The sequence below is a fragment of the Notechis scutatus genome, chromosome 6, assembly GCF_049901735.1.
Source record: "Notechis scutatus isolate UNSWTSFEM ecotype Mainland chromosome 6, rNotScu1.2, whole genome shotgun sequence".
Classification (NCBI taxonomy): Eukaryota; Metazoa; Chordata; class Lepidosauria; order Squamata; family Elapidae; genus Notechis; species Notechis scutatus.
Window position 1 is genome coordinate 10,982,224 of NC_142014.1, and position 9,182 is coordinate 10,991,405.

Consider the following 9,182-nt stretch of genomic DNA (forward strand, 5'->3'; position numbering starts at 1 on the left):
GTGTGTCCAATCACACTTGGCCAATAAAAGAATTTCTATCCATTTAGAGGAGAAAGATTAGTGCTCAGAATGGCTAGAAACAGCATCCTTCCTGCTAAAAATTCCCCATTTCTCATTCCAGAGGCACAAAGAGCAAGAGGAGGTTACTTCCTGGCTGAGGACAATGCCCTCCACAACATCCTTAAGAGACACAACAACCCTGCATCAGGCACGCTTCAGGCATCTTGCCTCCAAAACCTCACGCCAATTTGGCCCTGAGAAACTTGTACTTTACGCTCTGTAGACCGGTGGAGCCACAAGAAGCAGGAACCGGAGAAGACACACACCGTTAAACACAATCACGCGCTGGCAGCAGCAGCTGCTTAAGGAAACATTCCCCCATTTTGACATTATAGAGCAGGGAAGCTCCCCCCCCCACTTGGCCACTTGAAGCCTGGGTGGACTTCAACTCCCAGAATTCCCCCCGCCCCGCCATTCTGGGTGTGAAGCCAAGCTAGCTGAGGGAATTCTGGGAGTTGAAGTCCGCCAAGGCTTCAAGTGGCCAAAGGTTCCCGGGAGCCTCCCTGCATATTAGAGTATCTAACCCCGAGGTTTTTGGGGGTGTTTTTTTTTTTTTTTTGCCCTAAGCCGAGCAATAATAACGCCCTTCACCAGGAGTTTCAAGGCAACTAAAGACTAGAAACGGCGCAGGGGGAGGGAGGAGAGAAGAGAAAGGGCAGAGGCGAGCCACAGTGGGCTGATGCAGCTCGGCTGGCCAAGGAGGGAAAGGACGGAGGGGACGGAGAGGAAGCGGCTTGCTTGTGTGAGAAGGGCAGCGAAGGGGAAAAAGGACGCGGGTAGGTAGGGGGCGGCGAACCCCCCAGCCCCGCGCCGGTGGCGCCTTACCTGCGACCTCCGGCGCAGCCAAGTCGCCTCGTCGTCGTCGGTTCTTCCCCACACACACGCCCCCCCACCCACGTCCCTTTTTTTTTTCCTCCTCTCTTCTTCCCCGCCCCGTCGGCGCCTGCGCTTTGGAGACTCCCCCGGCTGAACCCACGCGGCGGCCGAGCAAGGAAGCGTCAGGAAAAAAAAAAAAAGGAGAAGAAGAAAAAAAAAAAAGGAGAAGAAGCCACGTGATCCCGCGTTCTCTCCGGGCGACGCTCCCTCCGCTTGTCTCTTTTCCCCAAGTCTTACGCCGAGGAGAGGAAGTGCGCCGCCCTCTAGCGCTGGAGGACCGAGCTGCTTTTTTTTTTTTGTGGAGCAGGCCCGGGCCGAAAGTTCGCCTCCTTGGCCAAGGGTGTGAAGGGTGGGGAGCTCCTGTGTGCTGGAGCCTGATAAGGCTCTGGAGCTGCGGTTGCCTACTGACGGAGCGAGGTCTGCCGTCACAACGATTAGGAAGGCATTGGCCGCGCTTGAAGGAGCTTGTTTCCTTTTTTAATTATAAGCCTGCCCGAAGCAGCTGCCTTTTGGGTGCTTTACCGCTCGTCTCGTCATAATTACGCCGTCTCTTCGGTTCCAATCTAAGTATAGTATATAAAATCATACATTGCAATGACTTACCTGTCAATGAATGCTTCAGCTTCAGCCACAACAACACAAGAGCAAACAACAGATACAAACTCAAGGTTAATCACACCAAACTTGATTGCAGGAAATGCGACAAAACATTTGCTAGACCAGTACTCGAATACAGCTCATCAGACTGGGACCCACATTACGTATCTGATATTAGCACAGTTGAGAAAGTCCAGAAATATTTCACAAGAAGAGTTCTCCACTCCTCTACTCGTTGCAGAATACCTTATGCCACCAGATTTGAATTTCTAGACCTAGAAAACCTTGAATTACACCGTCTTCGGTCTGATCTAAATATGGTATATAAAATCATGCATTGCAATGTCCTACCTGTCAATGAATACTTCAGCTTCAACCATAACAACACAAGAGCAAACAATAGATACAAACTCAAGGTTAATTGCACCAAACTTGATTGTAGGAAATACGACTTCAGCCACAGAGTGGTCAATGTCTGGAATGCTCTACCTGACTCTGTGGTTTCTTCCCCAAACCCCAAAAACTTTAACCTTAGACTGTCTACTATGGACCTCACCCGTTTCCTAAGAGGTCTGTAGGGGGCGTGCATAAGTGCACCAACGTGCCTACCATCTCTGTCCTATTGTTTCTTTTTTATTTTTCTTATATGTACCCATTTCATGTATTCATAACTATGCATATACTTATACCTATTATCTTGTAAGCGATTGACAAATCTAAATAAATAATGTGCAAACACACACTGTTCAGGAGTGAGGACTGCATAATGCTGCTTCTTGGTGAGGATGTTAACCGGAGCGCCCCCAAAAAAAAAAAACTTGGCAACTTTTAAGACTTGTAGACTTCAACTCCCAGAATTCTATTTATTTTATGTATTTGTTTGATTTATTTGATTTGTCAATCGCTTTACCATAGGTATAAGTATAAACATGAGTAAGAACACAGGAAATAGGTACGACTAAATGAGGCCAATAGGACAGGGACGGGAGGCAAGATGGCGCACTTATGCACGCCCCTTACACAGACCTCTTAGGAACGGGGTGAGGTCAAATTCTGGGAGTTGAAGTCCCCAAGTCTTAAAGCTGCCAATTTGGGGGACCCCTGATGTTAACGTTGGATGTGTCCCTAAATACATTATTTGCAGAGGCTGAACATTGCTGGAGCTATGTTTCAAGGAACTTCCAATAGAAAAGAATATCTGTAGCTCGGAGTTAACTCTCTGGTGCTCTCTGAGTTTGCTTGCTTGGCTTGCAGACAGTTCATTGCCAGAGTACGTAGTAGCTCCGTCGTTGCACCCGAATGTCAGGAAGCAAACAGGCCGCAACTCCTTTGGACTGATGATGTTACCTAGTTGGCTCGCGAAAGGTCTGCAAGCAAAACAACCATGGGAGAGCAGCAAGGGCGCCACAGTTCATCCACGTCTTGACTTGTTAAGTGGGGTTTCACAATACGGCAAAGCAGTAGCTGTTCTGTCGCGGGAACAGATCTGACTCGAGACCAGTGTGAATTCAGCTCTTTATTTGCTCTTAGTAACTTCAAAAAAACCGGAGCCGCAGCAGCCTCTTTTATAGCAGCTGCTCGCGGCTCGCGGCCAATGATGGCTCCTTAAACTTCCCGCCGTCAGGTGGACCAATTACAAAACAGTATTCAAGTATTCAGGATGGACCAATCAATAGGCAGCATTGGCAGACCAATCATAATGCAGTATTACAAGTATGCAAATATATAACAGTAGCCTTATGCAGAATTAACTCAATTGTTGACAAGTGAGATGGGAGACCTCAACTGCTGCCCGTGGGATGTGTGTGGAAAGGGATATTTAATCCAAAGATTCATTTAGTCAAGTGGAGAAGGAACATGGACATCTAATCGACTCTGAAAGACATTTCCAACTTTTCCCTGCAAAAGTAATAATTAAGTACTGGGTTTTGTAAGCTGCCAAGAATCCACTGGAATGGGTGGCTATATTAAATTTAATAAAATGATAATGCAGAACAGTATTTAATTAACAACGCTAATTTAAAAAACCAAGCAGATTAAATATTGTTTTAATAGACTTCCTGGCATTAAGGGAAAAAAATCAAAGCTTTCTATTTAATGTACATAGCCAACAAAATAATTTTAAAGCATGTATTTCTAGCAATTAGAGTAGCTGTGTTAAAATGTGTGGTTACTTAACTCAGTAAAATGTGTTCTGTTTTGACTTAAACAGAGTGGAGGAACTTAACCTTGCCTCCATTAAGAGTAGCATAGCTTTTCCTTTTTCTAATATTGCCTTCTGTTTCACCCTGCCTTCATCCTACATGAATAGAAGGGACGTGACTTAATGTTTAAAAATCCTGGAATGATACAAGACAATATGCCAATTAAGTTGTTTGGAATAGCAAAGAACTTTCAAAGCAGCTTTGCCCAAAATACCCACATTTTTTTCACAATACAGCACAAAAGCCTGTATTGAATCTATTCTCAATGTAAACATAATGGGAACACTAGAAATGGTATAGCATAACTCTAGCAGGCAATTGTAGAATCGAATCATGATTCTTAAACTACAACTTATTTCAAAAATTATGTACAAAAATGAATGTGATTAATTTTTAAAAATAACCTACTTTATTGAAAGCCAAAATAGAGGCTTTTTTTTTTTTTACAATTTTGAACACACTGTGTCATACTCATAAATTCTGAATAATAATATGCCTTCAAGGGTCAGCATATTTCTTCATGCTCAAACATTCTTTCATTTACTCCTGATTAAATGTCTATGGAGATTCTTAGTCATCCCGGTCATGGTTGTCCCAAAGGTGTTTTTTCAAGAGGCAACTGGTTTATCAGCTCTGAAGAAACTTCTTGGATGAGAAGCGAAATCTTCAGGAAAAGCGCACCAACGTGCCTACCGTCCCTGTCCTATTGTTTCTCTATTCTTTTATTTTTCTTATATGTACCCATCTCATGTATTCACAACTATGTATACACTTATACTTATTATCTTGTAAACAATTGACAAATCAAATAAATAAATAAATAAATAAAAACCAGAAAGTCTACTTTCCTCTTGAGAAAGCATTTTTGATACTCCCGATTAAGCATCCATGACTTATATTTTTCATTCCCTAGTTTAAATAAGTGTGTGCATGGAACGGAAAATGTGCTGAAGGGCTGAAAATTTTGCAGAGCAAACAGGACAAACCTGTTGAGTATCAATGCTCTGCCCAACTCTGCCCTGCTCAGCTGCTTCCACCAATACTCCAGTGCAATATATGTGCATCTATAATAATGTCTACTGTCTGAGCACTGAATTTCTCATTGCCCCATCTCCCCCAATCTTTCTGTCCCTTCCCTTTCTCCCACCACCCATCACTGTCAGTTTCCTTATTTTTCCCCTTCTGCCTGAAATAACCAGAAACGGGCTCAATACTTGAAATCCCTAGTATTGACTCTGCTAGTTTTCTTATGCATCACTGAAAACTGTTTACTCCTGAGTATTTGTGGATACACTTTACAATAGAAATGTCACCACTTGACAACTTCTGCATTCTGTTCGGAATTCCAGTGCTCTGGGCCTGGGAACAGCTTGAATATCTGTTCCTTCTCTGCCTCTTCCTAAAATATGTTGGCATGAGAAACTCTTTAAGTAGCTATTGCGGAATATAAAAGATTACTGCTTGTCAGTCCATAAATTGTAGGTGCCAACCAGCATTTTGTAAGAATGATTCTTGCAAAGTCAGGGTATTACTTTTCTCTGAAAATTGCAGACTTAACATGGTTGAACTCAAATTTCAAAGAAACAGATGTGACTGGGTAAATTTGACAGAGGAGGAAATTAAGTTATTAAAACAATTAACCTGTTCCTGTAAAAGGAGTCCTAATCACTAGTTAAGTACAACGTTTAATCTTCAATCTGAGAAATGGCCCCCCAAAAAGGATACCTGTCCCACTATTCTTTGTGAAACTGTCAGAAACATTAAGCAGAACTTCAAACAATGTTGTCATGTTGGCTGGGACATTCTGGGAGTCCACATGTTTTCAACTTGCCATGGTTGAGAAACACCCATGTAGAAACAAAATGTATTTTTGAAACTGTTGGAAGAAATATCCTTCTGGGTTTAGTTCCAAGTGGGGGGAAAAGACACTGGAAACATGGAGGCCGTTGGGAAAGATGGTTTAATGGTGGACAGCAGGACCACAAGGCTCGAAGCTCCAAAGTGAAAAGGAAGATCACATGCTTCGAAGTGAGAAGAGAAGGTCAAGAAGAGCTGAGGTGCTGAGAGTGCCTGGGTTTTATAACCTTTGTTGGGATTTGAATTGGAGCTTGTATTCTGATTGGTTGTCAGACTCCCATGGGGCCATGCAGGGGCAACTCTGTAGGCTGTCCTGAGTTCCAGGCTTGGTTGAGCCTTGCTGGATGATGATGCACTAAAAAGGGCTTTCGGCAATTGCTACAGTTTTACCTGGAGATCTTTGTTATGTAAAGTATTCTGGCCCAGGCCTTAATGGCCCACCCATTAACAAAGGTGGGGGTGAGTTTCTGCTTCTGAGGTGGGTTTCTGCTCTTGAGTTTCTACTCTTTTTAGGGGAAATATTCTGCCTTTTTAATATTTCCTAGGATATTTCAATTTTCTAGGAGAGGGGTGGGTGCTAACTTCCTACAAAACCTCAGTGAGAAATGTAACAAGGATGTAATCATTTTTATGCCCCAAATCTGCAGTTGCTGCCGCAAGAGATTCAGAGGTTGGAAGTAATGCCATGTTCTTGTAATCTTAAAATCTTTAAATCAGGACTGGAGGACTATTGGCTGTGTAGATATTGTGGGACTATAGATATAATTCCTGGACACTCCTTGGTGGAGTGGATGAGGCCTGAAATCTAACAGATTTTCTATAATAAAAGACAATTTATTATTGGAAGATTTTTGGAGGCAGCCCACAGAATAAAGATACACAAAACACTTTAAGCATAGAGCAACTAAAACTCAGCTACAGTACAACGCATTTGATGTCAGACCCTAAAACTGTCCAGGTAAGATCATTCAACTTGTTCCAGAATGGAGATAATGCGGGGACAAGCAAACCTCCAATGGGTGGGAGGTTGTGTTTACCAGGAGAAATTCTACATCAGCTGAAGCTTCTGGGTGGTCTTCAGACGCAACTCCATTTCAAGATTAACAGACATGCAGTTAAAAGAAGCATGGACTTCCAAACTTACTGGAAACCAATCTTATTAAAAAGTAATGGGCCTAATTTGTCCATCAATTTGGTTCGAATTGGGCTGTTGGTCACAAAAAAATATCATTGGGAAAATCTCAGCATTGGTGATGAGGAAGGCATATATTTTCGTTAATTTCGTCTTAATTAATAAAGTGTTCTAAATGCTCTCTTCTGCCATCTTTGCCTTGCAGTAATGGGATTGATCAGCCACATGACAAAACTTGTATTATATAACATAATCTTATGACTGTTATTAGAAAATAGCTACATTTGGCCAACATATTATTTACTGCTTGCTTTGCTTAACACTGAAAACGTGAAGAAAAGACTTTAGGCATTAGATGTACAGTAGTTTGCAATGTGTCTACGATATTCAGGGTGATGTCATGGGCCCTGGAGTCATAGAATAACAAATGCTTTATTTACAAAATAAATAAAAAACATATTTCAGGTGGGGAAAGATATGAAAAAAATAATTAGGGAAATTCAGACTGGAAAAGAAGGACGCTAAAATAGAAAAGCAGAATTGTAAAGGATGAAGGCTGAGCTGATTTCAGATATATCTGCCTGAGAAAGGACAGAGCTCAGTTTAGGATGTTGTTTATTTTAAGGAATGGAGGATATTTCCAAAAGATATACTGTTGCCAGGCCTTCTGTAATAACGATAGTCTTTGTTTTAATTAGCTTGGCCTCCCATGTATGAAACTGAGAGCTATGTAGGTTCAAGCAAGGAACCAGTCCAGACAATTGCCAGCAATCAAAAATTGATTGAAAGGTGTGTGCCTGTTTGCACACACACATACAAATACACAATGTTTTTTAAATATCCTTATGAAGCTTAGAATGGTTTTTTTTTTTTAATGAAAATAATTCAAGAATGAAGAGAAAGACCAAAAAGCTTTATTCATAAAAGTTAACGCCCACAAAAGCCAAACAGATAATTGTTTTTAATTGTTAATAGTCTTGATAATCCAAAATAGAAGCAGGCTTGGCCATCTTGCTCCCGGTTTACTTTTAAAAGAATACAGGGTCCAAAACATTTCATTCATATAATAACTTTAAAATGATGCTGCTATTTCAAATCAGCACTCAGATTAATCCCTTTCCCTGTATTTAATTAGAGTGAACAGAACTGACCTAAATTGGAAAGTTGAATTACTAGTTTCAAAGTGCACACTATGGAAGACTCATGACAACAAGAAGCAGATGTAAGACGCATTTTTTTATTCCCCTTCTACTCTCACTGTTGGAAGTCAATGATGGATTGTGTTTATTTGGAAAAAAAAATCCTCCTCTGCCCTCTTGTGACCAATAAAGAAATCACAGTTTTAAAATGAAATTAGTTGTTTAATGTATTCATTTGGCTGCTGAGCTTTTGCATTCGGATGAAAATGTGGTGTGCAAGATTTCCACCACGCGGAGTTTTCAGGGGATTAAATGCATGTGTGCTGTGATGCACCTAGGTTTATCTTTCCCATTTTCTATTGTGTCCCATGAATCACTTTGAGTACACCCATAGTTGCCCTACCTTCAGGTGGAAGATTTCTTGCTGAATCTTTCACAGAACGCCCATAGGATACAATTTTTCTCCCTCACAACCCGTAGCTAGGATCAACTCAACTTCTGGAAGTACAGTTCCATCTTCTTATAGAAACCTGCCATTTCCTCAGCTTTTAAATGACTAGAAGTCTGGTTATAAAGAGATCAGTGATGGGACAGTGTGTCATATGGTCACTTTCTAGGTTCACACAGCAAATGGTGAGTGATGGCAGGCAAATGGTTCTCCCGACTGCGTGCTATGTTCAGCAGTGGCTGAAGGAAGAAAACCCCCCCACATCAGCCAGCACCACACTCCATAACCTTGGCAATACTGAACTGGTGGTCATCAGAACCAGGAGGTATGTATCGTGTAATTCCATATACCAAATTTCTGCACACCCAGTCAACAGATTACATGCTGGGACCAGAGCTGTGGAAGGAAGGAAATCCTGCTTTAACCAATGCTGACTTCTTGAGTGACCAGCCTGACAACCCACCATAAGGATCAATTGCAATCCTTGATCTATGGAGGAAGACCGACAAAAAGAACAGCCCACTGTTTTACAGGGACTCCGCCCCTAGGGGTCTAGTGCTTCAGGTGAATCACAGGTAGGTAAGGACTGCTTTGTTAAGCAGGAGAAGAAAGTCCCCACAGATCTAATGCTAACAAATGAATAAACCCACCATTCTGGCCATCTGTCGAAACTCCAGTCCCATTCCACATCATTGAGACTAAATATTGGATGTTTGCTCGATGCTGGCAAAAAACCAAAAACCCTTACCAATTATTGCATCTTAATTTCTTCTCCCATAAGTAGTTCTAATATCATTGGGTCTTGCCTGATTTAATTGAGTTTATTGTCATTGCATCTCATACAACGAAATTAAATACCATCTTCAGTG

General features: G+C 41.8%; 1 protein-coding gene across 2 annotated transcripts in view; it reads right to left on the minus strand.

The window, feature by feature from the left end:
* The window catches only part of FAM3C (FAM3 metabolism regulating signaling molecule C), a 37,460-nt gene extending 36,517 nt beyond the window's left edge, over positions 1 to 943 (minus strand). For both annotated transcript variants that reach the window (XM_026669068.2, XM_087969362.1), the window contains exon 1: positions 886 to 943. The gene's annotated coding sequence lies outside the window, so the exon portion shown is untranslated. The remainder of the gene's footprint in view (positions 1 to 885) is intronic.
* Positions 944 to 9,182: the final 8,239 nt, after the last annotated feature.